General features: G+C 57.0%; 1 protein-coding gene across 8 annotated transcripts in view; it reads left to right on the top strand.

The window, feature by feature from the left end:
* The first annotated feature begins 988 nt into the window (after positions 1–988).
* SYNE3 (spectrin repeat containing nuclear envelope family member 3) overlaps positions 989–15,723 on the top strand; it is a 103,525-nt gene continuing 88,790 nt past the window's right edge. For 7 of the 8 annotated variants that reach the window (XM_030319896.2, XM_030319902.2, XM_032593456.1 and 4 more), the window contains exon 1: positions 1,804–1,874. The gene's annotated coding sequence lies outside the window, so the exon portion shown is untranslated. Of the gene's footprint in view, positions 1,008–1,803; positions 1,875–15,723 lie in introns of those variants that run through there. The other variant, XM_030319900.1, reaches the window with a different exon arrangement.

Here is a 15,723-nt window from a genome sequence, read left to right as displayed (position 1 = left end):
TCTGTCTTTCCAACAGCGCCGGTGGGGCCATCTTCGCGCTCGGGCAAAGCCCCTGACCTCTGTGCGTCTCAGTCTCCACCCTCAGACAGAACCAATTAAGCTTTTCCTAATTACCCAGAAGACCCGTGCAGAGGTGTAATGGGGAGACACACGTGAAAGCCGTGGGGGAAAAGCAAAGAGCGCTATCCAAGCACAGGCATCACGATCGTAATTGCCCTCTGGGCCTTTCACGTGGCTGTCGTGACCCCCAAGGCCGGTGTCAGCGTTTCCGATGGAGTCAAGATGATAATGAGGAACATAATAAGATACCTAGAACAGGTCAAGGGGAAGCAGGGGAGAGGCCCTTTGCTGGCAAGTCCTATGACCCTGTGAATAATCACAGCTTAATGAAGGGAGTCCTGAGCCCTGCCTTAGAAGGTGTGGCTGACACTGGCATTCTAACTCCAGCTTGGTCTACCCCAGTGTTAATTCTGGCCTTTGGCATTCTTCTCCTTTGCCCTCAGTTTGGAAAAGACACACACGCGCACGTGCGCGCGCGCGCGCACACACACACACACACACACACACCATGACTATCTGGTCCTGTTTTACAACTTAATCTTTCTCTTAGGACACTGATTTTATACTGATTTATTCAACAAATACGGATAGAGGAAAACACCCCCCCCCGGGGAAGCACTGGATTTGGGGCAGCTCCCTAACTCCTCAAGCCCAGCCTCCATTTCCTCATCTGCAAAATGGGCATAGCCACACTTAAGTTGCAAAGCCTGGAGTCCCCGTGGTACATAGTTCCACCAGTTGTGTCCTTAGCGGCTCTCATCCCCACCCAAAGGAGACAGAACCAATCAGGCAAAGATGTAATTAGGCTGACAAGGATCAGGGCTGGGGTGGAGAACAGTTCAAAGAGCCCTAATGCGCTGGGAGCCAAAGGCACAGAGGCAGATAAGATTCAGACAGTCTGCCGTGAGGTTTAAGAGTTGGTGGAGTTGCGGATCAAACGTGGGACGGTAAGCCTGTTGGGCGGCGGTGGGGACAGAAGGGAGACACTTACCAGGGCCTTGCGGTTTGTGAGATATCCAGATTATGCTTTTAATTCACATTCCTTGGGGCTCACCCTCCCTCCCCCCTCCCCCGCAGTCGCTTCCTCTGGACATCCTCGGGGGCTCCCATCTGAGCCCGGGGCCCAGAGAGATCCCCCCCCCCCCCCCCGCGGTGGCTCCGGGCACTGTGGGGTAGGAGTGGCCGGATGGGGCGCCCCCACTGTCAGGCCAGCTGATAGGTGTCACTTCCTCCTTGGATTTCGCGCCTCCGGGAGGAGTGCCCCTGCCTTTGGCCGCACCTCGGCTCTGAGGGGGGCCAGACCTACCAGCCCCCCCCTCGCCTTCTCCCCAAATCTGGACGCCAGAGGATCTCCCTCCCCAGATCCAACTTTCCCCCGGGGGACAGGCAGCTCCGTGCCCTCCCGAGGATGAGACCCAGGCGGAGGCAGGCGGGGGTCCGGGGATCCGGACGGCTCCTGGGCCGGAGGGGGTAGCCCGGGGCGCGGAGCCCTGGGGTGAGGATGGGGAGCCCCCGCGGCGGCGCTCCTTCCCTCGGAGGGGGGCGGTCTGCGATTGGGCGCCGCGAGGCTGGGGCCGTGCGCCGGGGGCCTCCGCCTGGAGCGCGGGGCCGGGCGCGTCCTGCACTGCCCGGCCGGGTGGCACGGCCCCGGGGCGGCTCCCGCGGCGGGTCCCCGAGGGGACTGGGCGGGGCCGGGGGCGAGTGTCCGGCCCCGCCCCGGCCCCGCCCCGCTCCGGAGCCGCCCGGGACGCAGGGAGAAGGGCGGCTGGGCCGGAGCTGCCCGCGGCGCCGCGCTCCTGCACGCTCCGGACCCGGTAAGTGGCGCGGGGCGCGGAGGCCGAGCCGGGGCCGGGAGGGTCGGGGCCGCGGCCCCCGGCCCAGCCCCGACGGGCCTCCCAGGGATCGGGGTCGCCGAAAGTCGAGGGGACCTGGGGAGGCGCGCCCGGCGCGGGGGCGGGGGCCCTGGCGTGACAGCTGCGGGCGGGCGGGTATTTTTAGTTTAAACCTAACCGATCCCTGCCGCCTGCAAAGTCCCCGAGCCTTTCCGCTCCCCAAGCCTGGAGGCGCGGCCCCCAAGAAAAAGCCCCTGAGCCCTGGGCAGCGTGTCCCCGGCGGGCCGGGCGCCGCCTCCAGTCTTCACTCAGCCGCCGCTTGGGGCCAGCGGACCTGTCACCGCGGGCCCGCGCCGCCGGCTGTCCCGGGCCTGGGCAGCAATCGCGGGCATCAATACCCCCTCCTGGCGACCACGCGCTCGCTTCCTAGTGCCTGGGACAGCCCGGAGCGGGCGCGCTGGAGGAGGGTGGGGGGGCGAGTAGCCCCGGACAGCTTCGGGTTCATTCAGACACCTCCCGGCTGTGCCGCTTTGGGCAAGCCGCTCGGCCTCTCTGAGCCTCATCCCACATCTCTCAAGGAGGGCGTAGTGAGGCCAAAGATCTCTTGCGGGGCTGAGCGAGCCCCCAATGGATGCTGACCACCTTTAGGGTCTTCAGATCTTGACTCTAGACAGTGGGCCGGGTGGATGTAACCAGGCAGGCAGCCGGTGGGGGGGGGAGCCTGACATGCGAGGGAAGCATGCCCCATCCCAGGCGAGTGAGGGCAGGAGGAGACAGTGAGGGACAAGAGACTGCCCTCCCAGAAAAGGGAGTATGTCACAAAATCACTGCCATTCTGAGCTTGGCGGGACGGCCTCCTTCCTCCACCAAGAAGAGAGGAAACAGGCCCAGGGATGGGCAGCGATTTCCCGGGGGCTGCACGACCGAGAACAGAATCGGGCTCTCTGGAATGGTCAGTCCCTGCCTCCTGCACAGCCAGCAGCCCCCAGGGGTCAGGGGCTGGGAGGCGGGAGGCACGAGCCGATGCCACCGGGCTGTTTTGCTCTGTTTCCCGGAACCGGTCCCCAGCGGGGCTGTCTGACACGTGTGGGTCTGCACATTCCTCAAGCAGGACCTCTCTCTGCTGCCCGACAGCCGCAGCTGTGTCCCGCCCGCTGGCCCCAGGGCGCCGTTTTCAGCCAGAGAGGCCCCTCTGAGGGCAGCTAGAGGGGGGAGTGGGCTGGGAACTCCTCCTGTCTTGCTGGGGGTCCCGAGGGGAGGGGTGAGGATCCGGGCTCTGGTTTCTGCCTCAGGGTGCAGGCTGGCCCCCTGCAGACACCCTTCAGGGTGAGTTTGTCTCCATGGGAACAGCCCTGTAGCACAGCTGCTTTGCATGTTCTGTTGCGGCCGCAGACCTGTCTGTGCCTGGGTGCCCCCCCCCCCATCTCCTGATGCAAAAACCTGGGGCAGGGACAGCTGTGACTGCCGTTCTAGGGAGGTAAGACCAGACAGGTCCAGCACAACCCCCTAAAAGCCTTGGGGCCCCCGAGAGCCAAGAGGACTGAGGGCCTTCCCGTGTTGCCTAGCTGTTGAGAATGGGGGTGGCCACGTTAGATTACCTGGGTCCAGTCCTGCCTTGGCCTTGGCCTTGGCCTTGGCCATGAAAACCTCCCTTCCCCTCTCAGAGTTTCGGTTTTCTTCCCCACGAGAGGGGGAATAACCGTAGCACCCACATCGTGGGTGCCGTGAGCATTCGATGAGACGGTCCACGAATAGTGTTTTGTAGGGTGCCAGGCACCGCACAGCGTTGTCACCGTGTAGGGTGATGGGACCTGGTTGGGACACCGGAGTCCCTCCCCCCTGCCCACCTCAGCTCTGCCCTTGTCTCTCTGCCTTGATTTCCCGAGTCTGTCAAATGGTGGGTGGCCCTGGATGATCTCCCTCAGAGCCTTTCCATCACGGAAAGCTGGTCTTTGAGCCAGGCAGAGACATTTGAGAGGGGTCTGCCAGGGGATCCCCTGTGTCTGTGGGCTCCTAGGAAGCATGTTCTGTCTCTCACCTCCTATGACCCCGACGAAGGCCAAGGCTGGTGCCATTGCTGGCCCATTTACGGATGAGGAGACAGGTTTCAGAGGGCAGGGGTGGCTGAGTCAGGATTCGAACTCGGGGCCGTTGACTTGCTGCTTCATTATACCACACAGTGCGTCTCAGGCAATAGAAAGAAATGACGCTAATCACCAGGCCAACAGTATGGGCGAGGCAGGATCCCGCTCATCATTAAGACATTGGCATTTGCCGGGAAGAATGGATTCTGAACTTTCTTCCCCCCGTTAACGTCTGAAAGTAGCCCAGTAGGGCCACCACGAGAGGAACCTGGGAGGGGGAGGTGGAAGTTCTGGAATTGTCTACTGACCCTCTCCACCCCCAGGGAATCACGACTTCAGGATTTGGGGATGATGTTCCTGGGGCTGAGCTGCCAGGAAGCACATGGGGGACAGTCCCCGCAGCCAAAGCCTCAATTTTGTCTTCTCTAAAGTAGAGACAAGAGGCCCCCTGTGGGGTTGCTGTGGGGATAAATGAGACAATTGGGGACAAGCCTCAGCAGAATGCCCCGGGAGGGTGGGGACACATCATAGGAGGAGTTATCGTGGTTTTATTATTCCTAATCCACCTAATGCGATCGTGACAATGTACTGTGGCCTGCACCTCTTGCGTGGATTTCTAGGCTGCAGACTCTGTGCAGGGAATCCCAGCATCTCCGAAATGCTTTGAAAGGCAGGGCACAGAGCTGCTAATTAGGAAAGCTCAAAACACAAACACGAACGAGGAGTCGTTTCGCGATGTCTACACGAGAAGTCAAGCAATCGTGGGGCAGAGATGATCATGGGGTGGGGGGTGTGTGGGCAAGAGGGGATTGGTAGGGTCATGGGGTCCGTGATAGAAGAATTTACCTTGGAACTGCTGGGGACGCCATGTATGTTTTATGTGTGCCTCTCTATATGGAGTCTTTTTTTAAATTTAAACAGATTTTATGAAAAGCAGGGGAATGGTAACCCCCAAATCGGGGTGGGGAAGAGGGCACAGGGTCAAAGAGGAGCCAGGTCCAGTCTCGGTGGGATCCATTATGTTTTTCTGTCGAGTGGTGCAGTCGTGGGTGCTACTAAAGTATTTTTATGCTTCATCATTTACAAATATACATTTGTTTATACACATACATGCCTATATATTCCATTGCGTATATCAAATCTTACATGCAGATACAATTAAAAGGTAATGTGAGGGGCGCCTGGGTGACTCAGATGGTTAAGCATCTGACTTCGGCTCAGGTCACGATCTCACCGTTCGTGAGTTCGTGCCCCGCATCAGGCTCTGTGCTGACAGCTCAGGGCCTGGAGCCTGCTTTGGATTCTGCGTCTCTCTCTGCCCCTCCCTCTCTCTCTCAAAAATAAATAAACATTAACAAAAATTTTTTTTTTTAATTTTTTTTTTTTTTTCAACGTTTATTTATTTTTGGGACAGAGAGAGACAGAGCATGAACGGGGGAGGGGCAGAGAGAGAGGGAGACACAGAATCGGAAACAGGCTCCAGGCTCTGAGCCATCAGCCCAGAGCCCGACGCGGGGCTCGAACTCACGGACCGCGAGATCGTGACCTGGCTGAGGTCGGACGCTTAACCGACTGCGCCACCCAGGCGCCCCCAAAAATTTTTTTTAAAGGTAATATGAAACATTTCACAAAGCTCTCATGGGAAATCAGACTCTTCCCACAGATTCAGGTGGTAATCTGGCTGGATTTGATAAAACACGACAAACACAAACCCTACCGTGTGACAGACCCATGGCATCTTATGCGGACAAATCATCTCCCTCTTTGAAGACATACGACTGGGAGATGGTGTAAACACTCTGCAATCTCAGATTATCTATGAGAGTTTTTAAGGTCTTGGCATGATGATTTATGCCTGTGAATCAGAGAATCCTGAAATATTTGAGCTGGGAGGAACCTCGGGTCCCCCGGACACAACCTGTTGGCTTTTGTGGCTGGTGGAAATGCCCCGGCCCAGGTCAACAGCAGGCCCAAAGGTAGGGAAGACAGCTTGCTCTGCGCTGCCACACCTGAATGCCTCTCGCCGCGACACCACTGTGGCAAGGGCCCCCTGGAGACAGGGCAACGGGCGGCCCTGAGATTAAACTAAGATTTCCGCTTATTTATTTTTTTACTCGTTTATTTATTATGTTATTTAAGTTTACATTTATCCGAGATTAAAGTGATCATTTTAATTGCTGAAAGTGAGAAGAGAGCTGCCGCGTGCAATGACCACACAACTTCCGGAACTTACACAAACGCAAACGTCACCAAAGGACCTGCATAAGCAGTGCCCACGCTCTCCTTTCCCATGAAACCGGCCTTGGGGAGCCACCCCTATTTTTCCTGTTCTTTGTGGGGCATGCTGGATATATTTAGAAGTTATCAGGACAACTTAGCCGCTACGGGTATGGTTATCGCCATTTTGCATCTATGGAAACAGGGTCAGAGAGGTTGAAGGCCTTGCCCCAAATCCCATGGCAGATGAGTAAGTGACGGGGAGGAAGCTTCACCCAGAGGATGCGCTGAAAAGACGAGAAGCTTTTTTCGCGTGTGCTGTGCTGTGAACACAGCCTTCGCTCCTCCGGAGCTGCCGTCCCTGTCGTCCCGGCCCAGCTGGCGGGTGGGGGGGACCATGCCCTTGTCCAGGGTCGTTGGGTGGTTTCTGCCCAGCTGTCAGATCACAGGAGGCTCTCGGGCCGGACGGCTCTAACCGCCACACCTTCTTCCTTATGATGGAGTGGGGCAGCGGTGCGCTGAGATTTGGGGAACCCATCCCACTTGGGGCCCTGGTGCTTTGAATGCTCGCTTCGATTCCTGGCCACCTGCCTTCTGCCCAAATCCAAGGTGTTCTTTGGGTCTTCCCTCTGCAGAGATAGCTGTCCCGGCCAAAGGGTCTCAGAGCGCCGGATGCCCCAGGACTGATGCGTTTGGTGGTGGTTCTGATGCGCGTCGGGCACGGAGACAGCGGTTGTGTCCAGCTTGTGTGCCCCCTTGGGGAGTGGAGACCTGGGGCCGGGTCCCCCTGCTCTGTGTCCTGTGACCCCATTTTTTTCCTAAACGGTAATTTTTTTTAATGCTTATTTTTTGAGAGAGGGAGAGAGAGAGCGAGGGCGGAGGAGGGGCAGAAAGAGAGGAGACACAGAATCCGAAGCAGGCTCCAGGCTCCGAGCTGTCAGCCCAGAGCCCGACGCGGGGCTCGAACTCACGAACCGCGAGATCATGACCTGAGCTGAAGTCGGACGCTAACCGACAGCCACCCAGGCGCCCCTTTGTGACCCCATTTTTCACGTGCCTGATGGGGCTGGTGCTACCTCCCCGTAGGGCAGGGCTTAGGACCCGCGGAGACGGAACTGCACAAGTCGGGCATCTTTCAGACGCTGGGAAACAAGCCCTCAGTGTATGTGCCTGCGGGGAATGTGTGTGCAGTGTTCTCGAACTGACAGCTGCAGCGGAGAATAAGAGAATGCCAGAGCCAGCCGGAGCCTTGGATTCCTCTCATCTGAGCCTCTATTTTTACCCCTGGGGAAACTGAGTCTCCGCAATTAGAAGTGACCGGCCCAGGGGCACCTGGGTGGCTCAGTCGGTGAAGCGTCCGACTTCGGCTCAGGTCACGATCTCACGGTCCTTGAGTTCGAGCCCCGCGTCAGGCTCTGTGTTGCTATCTCAGAGCCCGGAGCCTGCTTCGGATTCTGTGTCTCCCTCTCTCTCTGCCCCTCCCCCATTCATGCTCTGTCTCTCTCTGTCTCAAAAATCAGTAAAAACATTTAAAAAAAATTTAAAAAGAAAGAAAGGAAGAAAGAAATGACCGGCCCAGGTCTCTCTGTGGTGCCTCGGGGCCAATCTGGGATCTGAGATGGTGTCTTCTGGTCCTTGGCCAGCATTCTTCCCTAGCAGCCACCTTCCCTGAAAGTCTATTTGGTCTGTATTCATGCCTGACACAATGCGGGCTGGTCACGTGATGAAAATGGGGAGGCTTGTCTTGGGGGTCGGGCCCTCCCACTCATCACCAACGCCTAGATAGAGTAGGTGGGTCCCTGTGGCCACTGGCGGGGCTCTAATTAAGCCAAGAGTTTTATTTGAGGTCTGAAAAGGGCTCAGCCCCTCCCGAGTGACATTCGCTGAAATAATACAGCAGGCTGACTCACTGGGGTAGCCTCTTTCCTTGTTGTTTCGAAGAGCTGGCTCTTCTGTGATGATGGGAGGTGCTGGTAGTTCCCCAGGCACCTCGACCTTCAACCTGGGCCAGTCTCAGGCTTCCTGCCCTTCAGAAGGGGAGGCCGGAATGAGGAGAGCTCTAAGGTGCCTTGAAGTCTGGGTGTTCTCTCAGCCAAGAACCACGGCCTCAAAGTAGGTGTTTGGGGCCTCAGTCTCTCCCGATGGCCATGTGCCACCCTTGGGAGAGGCCAGCTCACTTAAGGGGGTGAGTCCCTGCCTGTCCCCTCCAGTGGGTCCCGCCTGCCCTGAGGAGGAAGTCCCAGGCCCCCAGCCTCCCCTGCTGGCATTTCATGCTTTCTACCACCTGGTCCCACGAGGCCGCAAACTCATCCTGGTCTTTCCCACCTCCAGACCTGCGCTCCCGCTGTCACCTCTGCCAGACGGTGCACCTGCCCCCCGGCTCCCCCCCACCAACCCCTGCTACATATCTCCAACTAGAAGCCTTCCTCCGGCAACCCAGTGGGGTCGCTGGTTTGTTTTCCAGTATACTTTCCACTCATTTCCGTTTTCGTGTCTGATTCCCCACTAGGTTGTGACCTCCTGGAGGGCAGGGATACAGGATTTTTCCTTCTGTCATGATTACTGTCTCACGAACAGGCTTTACACTTTAAAATCGGATCTCGCGAACGGCAGGGGGGCTGTGTCGCCCCAGCGAGCACCCCTGAATGAAGTGGACGGGACAGATCCTGGTGATCACAGGACACGGAGGGGAAAAGTGGGCTCCAGAGTCATGAACCAAGGCTGGGGAGAGAAGGGGGGGGATGCTTGTCACCTCCCTTTGGGGTCCTCTTTGGAGATTGCCCTTCTGGAGAGCTGTCCCTTTTCCGGGGCTCCCCGGGGCCGGTGCTGGAAGTTGAGGACCTCCCTTCGTCTGTCTGGGACTCAGGTCTCACGTCCATTTCTTCTCCGAGGACGCTGGGCGCCTCCCCCCTCAGGCCTGCCTTCTTGCCCTTCCTCTGCCTACAGACTGCACCCCCGCCCCCCTCAGGGCTTTCTGACGCTGCAAATGTGTCCCCGTCACAGGCCACTGGAGCACCTGTCCTTGCGCCCTGCCCTACCGCCCTGTTTCACTGTCTGTCTGACACTTGCCACCAACTGAAATGATCTTACGTGTCTGCTGTCTGCTCTTGGGTTTATCATCCGTCCCCTCCGCGAGCACGGACACTCCCTGAGCGCGGGGATTTTTTCTGTCCCCAGAGCCTGGCCGTAGTGGCTGCCGAGTCCATATCTATGGAAGGAAAGAAGGGATGAATGAAAGTGTAAACTGATGAGGAGGACTGGCTGCCACCTGGGGCGCCTCGCGTGCTTTAGCCTGATGGCTGGCGCCCCTCGGTACTCGGTACTTAGTACTCGGTCCTCGGTACTCAGTACTCGGTCCTCGGTAGGGAACGCTAGTGTTGCTTGAATGCCCTCTGCATTTTCCCCCTCAATCCTCAAGACAGCTCAGGAGGCAGGCTCTGCTAGTCCCATTTTACAGAAAGGTTCCACAACCCGCCCTCAGCAGGGATTGGAATTTAGCTCCGATGATCTGATCCCACAGCTCATGCAGGGAAACCACCAGTGTCCCCTGGCCTCTCCATGTTCCGTGCTGGGAGCGCACTGGGCAGGACGTGGTGAGTCAGACCCAGACCTCGGGCCTCCTCCCCCAGCATCTAGTTCTTTCTCCGCGACCCCCAGTGGCTCTCGCACGGACAGGCCGTTCCTCCCAGGAAATCCTTTCTGTGTGGCCAATATCACACGGGGCACAGCTTTCCCAGAGCGGGGGCCCACCCCGGAGCGCCCTACCCTCACCGCCCTGACCACACCCTTTTCTCGAGTGGTTCCAGGGAAGTCTGCGGGCTCTGTCACTCGCTGCGGAGAGCGTGGTGACCACAAGCCGCGGTTGTACGCTGGATGAGAGCCAGTCGGGGCGGCCGGGTTAAATTCCTTCATTCAGGACTGGGCAGCAGGGGAGCCTGGCTTATGTAATTTGCCTGTTTATCTGTTTGCTGATTTCAAATTCAACTTTGCTCAGGGATAATCTTAGAACATGAGTTTTTACAAAAATTCCATCTCGTGGTGTTGTCTTGTCCCCACTTCCTTCTGGGTAGAAGCACCTGGATGCCTGGGGGTGGGGGCATATGCTCCCAGCAGTCTTTACTTATGGATATGCTCCTTTGGGGAGGGGGGTGGTGGCCCCATAAGTCCCTGCCCTTGTCCCCTGTAGGTAGCAGCGGGGGTTTGTCACACAGCTCCTAGCTGGAGCCACTTTAGTTTGGGAGCCAGAGAGGCACGCGTTTGTGGCTGGGAGGTAGCCCTTCCGCTCTGGAAGCCGCCTGGCTTGGGCAACCACATTCCTTTAACATGCTGACATTGACCGAGCTGGACAGGGGAGGAGGGCTCCAGGGCCACGTCCGTGCCCTGTGGATAGGAGGAGTGCGGTGGGTGAGGTGGGTGCTTGAAACAGGATGTCCCATCCTGGGGTGGGGGGGGGGGGACAATGGCTCAGAAAGAGGGGAGCCCAGGGGCACCAGGAAGGACCCTTTTATTTTGTTGGAGGGCACGGTCTTTGGGGACCTCAACTCCCTTCTCTGTGAGGTTGGGAAACATGTGCTATGCTCTTGACCATGCTGGCTGTGTCTGAGCATGTGTTGCAAACCGAAAACCCCCACCTGGAGCTAAGAGGCCATTAACATGGCCAGTTTAGCCCACGGACCAAGGTGTCACTGTCTTCCTGTGCAGAAGACAGAGCTTTGGCAGAGTTCCTCCCCGCTCCTGGGCCTGAGGGGTGGGGCTGGCAGCCTTGACTGGTGGAATCAGACAGACCTGGGCTGGGACCCAGGGTCTGCCACCTGCAGTGTAATCTCGGCAAGTCACATCACCTGCATGGCCAGCTCACCTGTTCGGTGGGGCTGGTCACACCTTCCCCGCAGAGTTGCCTCGAGGGACCGATGCGATCACGGGCGGACGAGGAATTCTTAGCTCCGAGTGGGTGCTGGGTCCCAGCATCTCCGGCTTTTCTATTTCCAGCTTCTCTGAGCACTCCCTATTTCCCCGAGGTGCTCCCTGGCTGGGGAGGTGACTTTGGTGTCAGTGCGGGTCACATCGAAGGGAGCGGGGGCACTTCCGCCTGCCTCTGCCCCGGCCCACACAGTAGTTGGATCCGCACAGCCGCTGGTGAGTCAGCCCCCTGGCACAGGTGTTCTTGGCTGAGGCGGTGCTCTGGCCGGGCCCGGGGTGCGATGGGCTGAAGTCAACTCAGCCAAGGCTGTCCCACTTTGGAAGACCCTTATTGAGGTGGACAGCAGGCAGACCAAATGCCTTGATCACCCGTTTCCCTCCCGGCCACCCCTAATGGCCAGTGGGACCTTTTACTTTTATAGAATTGACTATGGGAAAAAGTCAGCGTCACCCCACTAGGCTCTCCGGTCTTATCCCAGCCCTGAGCCTCGGGGTCCTCAATACAGTGCAGGGGTGACTAGGTCTGAGTTTGGACTGGGAGCTGCTGGTCACCTGTCATCATGGACAGGATGAATGTGGTGGCATGTGCTTGGAGCACGGAATGACAGTAATTCCCTACTCTATCCTCTGTGCCGTCGTCCCTTTGACTTTTTCCTTTTATCCTTCCGACTATGCAATGTTTTCCTAATCATCGGGGCTCCACTTTAGGCCAATGTAGGAGTTTCTGGACCAAGGGCTGCTTATCTGAGCTTCTTAAAAGCTCCCTGGGCGATCCTGCTGCACGGGGCTCGTTGGGAACCACTGGATTTTGTGAGGAGAACGTCTCCGTGTGGGGCCGGTCTGGCTGTAATGTTTGCACATCCCTAACCGGGAGCGGGCCTCAGGCACAAGCTAGCTTCGGCCTCAGATGATAGAAGCACCGTATTGATCCCTTATGTTGTCCTATACATGGCAGTCGATTCTCATCCTGGCGGTCTATTTGAAGTAAAGATAAAAAATTCTCCTTCTGAAAGAAATTTAAGTTTAAATGGGTGGAATTAAAAAAAAAACAAAAAACAAACTAAGGAGGAAAAGTAAGCCAGGCATCCCCAGATGTGCCCAGAATCACGGATGTGATGCGCCGACGGTCGGCCCATTCTGGATATCAGGGATTGCAGACTTGTAGCTGAAAGGAATAGAATGGAATCTTCTAGATTTCCAGACCTCTCAGGAATGCTGTGCTGATAGGCTGGGGGTGGGGGGGGGGCGGGGTGAGGTATTTGTCTTGAGCTGATAAATGGAAGTGGCAAACCTTTTCTGTAAAGGGACAGATAGTAAATATCTTTGTCTCATGGGCCGCACAGGCTCTCATAATTCCTCAGTTCTGTTGTATCTGAAGCAGCCACGGACTCCCGTAACGAGTGGGCGTGGCTGTGCCCCAATAAAACTGCATACGGGACACCGGAATTTGAATTTCGTGTCACTTTTACCTATCACAGAATATTACTCTCTCAATTTGTTTTTCAACCCACTTGAAAATGTAAATATAGTTCTTAGCAGGAGAGCGGTGCTGAAACAGGTCATAGTTTACAGGACCCTGTTCTAGAAGCCTTTAGAAGCCTCTAGAAGCCGGGGAGGAAGGGGGGGGGGCTTGCAGATTTGAGGAAGTCTCTCTAACCATTTCAGTTCTGAAAGCTCTAGTTCTGAAACAGGTCCCGATCTTTTACACCTGCTGCTTAAAATAAAATGGTTCATTACTTACGACCTGCGTTCAGCAAACCTCAAGTCTAGTGGCAAAGAGGGGAGGAACCCGGAGGGAGTAAATTTGTCCCGTGCTGGCTGTGGAGCCCTGGGCTGGTGGCTGACCCTCTCCGAGCCTCACTTCTTCCATCTGGGGAGGCAGTAATAGTGGGACCTACCACATCAGCGAGGTGATCAATGCGAGGGTTAACGCATACCTAGCGCATAGCACCCTCTCCACGGAGGTCGGCTATAGTCTCTCACCTCCGCGAGGGTTCCGGGGTACAGGTGGATGCGAGTGCTTTTCCCTTCAGCCAGCAGACCCCGCACAGTAGACCTTACTTAGCGCTTTATGGAGAAGGAGGCCCGGAGACCTTACGGAGCTTGTCCAAGGTCACGGCTGGCAATAAATAGCAGAGCTAGAAGACTGTGTAACTCGTAGGACCTAGCTCTTGCCATGCAATGCCCTTGCAGGGGACCAGAGGAGGCATTGAATCTAATTCAGCTCCATACTTGTGGAGGGGTTAATGCAATCAGCATCTTTCCCTTTGCAGCCGGGTTCTTAAAGCTCCTCTGTGCTGTGCCTCAAATTCTCTGGGGGATGAGCATCATTGGAGGGACCCCACAGACTTCCAGCAGCCCGTGGGGGACTCCAGGCTGAGGGTTTTCTGTCAGTATCCTAGGGGGAACTTTGTTGCTCTGCAGGGAGCCCTGGTTTAGAAATCCCAGCCTGGAAACGGGCATCTGGGGAAGTCTTTAAGTTTTTCTGACTCCCCTTGGGTGAGAGCGTCTGTGGGGTCTGAGTCTCTGCAGGGCTAGTGGGGAAGGCTCTAGAAAGTTCTAGAAGACTGGATTCAGGGTAGCCGCATTTGAAGAAAGGAATCATCAGGGTCTTAGGAAATAACTACTGGCTGTGAGTTCCTAAAAAGTGTTATGCCTTGGTTTTCACTTCCGTGAAATGGACGTGGAAATGTCATAATTAGTTGCCTGTTGCTTGAGCACGTGCTTGTTGGACGCCCGCCACGGGCCTTGCTCTGAATGCACAAAGGACGCCTGGGGGGTGGGGGGAAGCCTGACCTTGGATCCCGGAGGCCTCTGGAGATAAAGCTCAGACGAGGGGAACAGTGAAGGGATCGGGGATTCTGTGTTTCTGGCAGAGCTGCGGCCAGGCTCCGAGCTGGGGAAGGTGTGCTGAGCCAGGGTTTTCTGCGCCCCTGGCACTCGTCTGAAGACTTAATCAGAGAAGGGAGGACACATGGACGTTGGAAACTAGCCGGCCGGCTGCCCCATCTGTAACCTGGAGCACCTTCCGGTCCCTCTCAGTTACCTGAGGACAGGCTGCCTCAGTGCAGGCTGCTGGAAACCCAGCCCCCACCTGTGAGCGGCTGAGAGGTGGGGGTGGGGACAGGGGTGTCAGGAGTTGGGGGCAGGGGTCTTGGGCGAGAAAAGAAGATGGGGGCAGGTGTGACCAGCCGTCCCCGGTTTACCCTGGATTGAGGGGTTTCCTGGGACACAGGACTTTCAGGGCGAAGACGGGGTAAGTCCTGGGCAAACCAGGACAATCGGTCACCCTTGGTCAGCGAGTCATGGCACCTTGACTGTGGCATTGGGCAGTGTGGGTCATGGCTGGGCAGTGTAAGAGGGGTCTGCTCTCCCCCGAGCCTCAGTGTCTGCTCAGAGCCCCTGTGCGTGAAGAACCACACTGACTGCTGTCCCTCAGGTCTGTGGGCGCATGATGGTAGAAACCAACCCACCCCCGAGGGGACCGGCCCACCCCCGAGGGGACCCACCCCTGCGGGTCCCAGAGCACAGAGCACTTAGTAAATGCTGTAGGGCGAATGGATAGGGGCTGAAGGTCTCCATCACGGTGGGGCAAAGGACTCAGATGCTAATTCATGCTTTGCCACTTTGCACATGCTGTTCCCTGTCCCTTGTCCACCTCCTCTGTGTCCCATCCCTTGATCTTTCACCATAAACAGTGTCTCCCACCTCCTCTGTGTCTCTCTGAGCTGTACCTTTCTCAACTCCCTAACTGGGCATCTTTCTTTATGCATCTTTCATCCATACACTGTGGCTCCTTGGGGAAGGTCCCTAGTGTAGTATTTCCTCTGTCGCCTTTGGGGCCTGGAGGTTTCTTAAAGGAACGACTGGCACTGAACCCATGGAGCAGAGCGTCATTCGTGCCTTGCTGAGGGCCTACTGTGAACCGGGCACTGTCCCAGGAAGTGGGATGGGAGCCGTGGACATGACTGGCAGAGTCTTTGCTCTGATGGGACTTACATTCTAGAAGAATCTGGAATCATCCAGATTCAACAAGCAAGCAGTAACTAGGCAGCCCGTATCAGAAGGTTGCATATGCTCTGAAGAAAAGGAAAAGAACGAGGCAAGTCTCTGAGCCCCCGCCAACTGTCAACAGGCGGGGGGGTGGAGGCTGCAGCTTGGTGGCGGGGGTGGGGGGAGGTGGGGGATGGTTCCGGCCTAGCGCATTGTGGCACCTTCCTATGGAGGCAGAAAGAACGTACCTTCTCCTGGGTGGTCGCAGCCTTACTGATCACTGTGGTCAACTCAGGGTTGGTGGCGTGTGGGCCATCGGTCCCTTCAAGAAAATCTGTCAAAGCCAGCATTGTGTGAGTGAGGGAGAAAACACATTTTGGAAAGTCAGATGATGTTTTGTGCCTGGTGTGGGGGCTGAGTGTGCGTCTGCCCGTCTCCTCAGCGTGGGAGTGCAAAGTTCCAGGCTCACATGCTGGGTGGTGACCTTGCCGGGACAGCAACAAGAGGGGACATGAGCTCTGCCAAGGGACCGGTGGCAAGAACCCGGGAGCCCAGGCTTTTCCAGTGGGAGGGGGATCAAACTCGCTCCAGCCCAAAGCAGGGAGCGGGTCAAGGGG

Source organism: Lynx canadensis, chromosome B3 (assembly GCF_007474595.2).
Source record: "Lynx canadensis isolate LIC74 chromosome B3, mLynCan4.pri.v2, whole genome shotgun sequence".
NCBI lineage: Eukaryota > Metazoa > Chordata > Mammalia > Carnivora > Felidae > Lynx > Lynx canadensis.
Note: the sequence above shows the minus strand (reverse complement) of the source record. Positions and strands in the feature narration are given on the sequence as shown.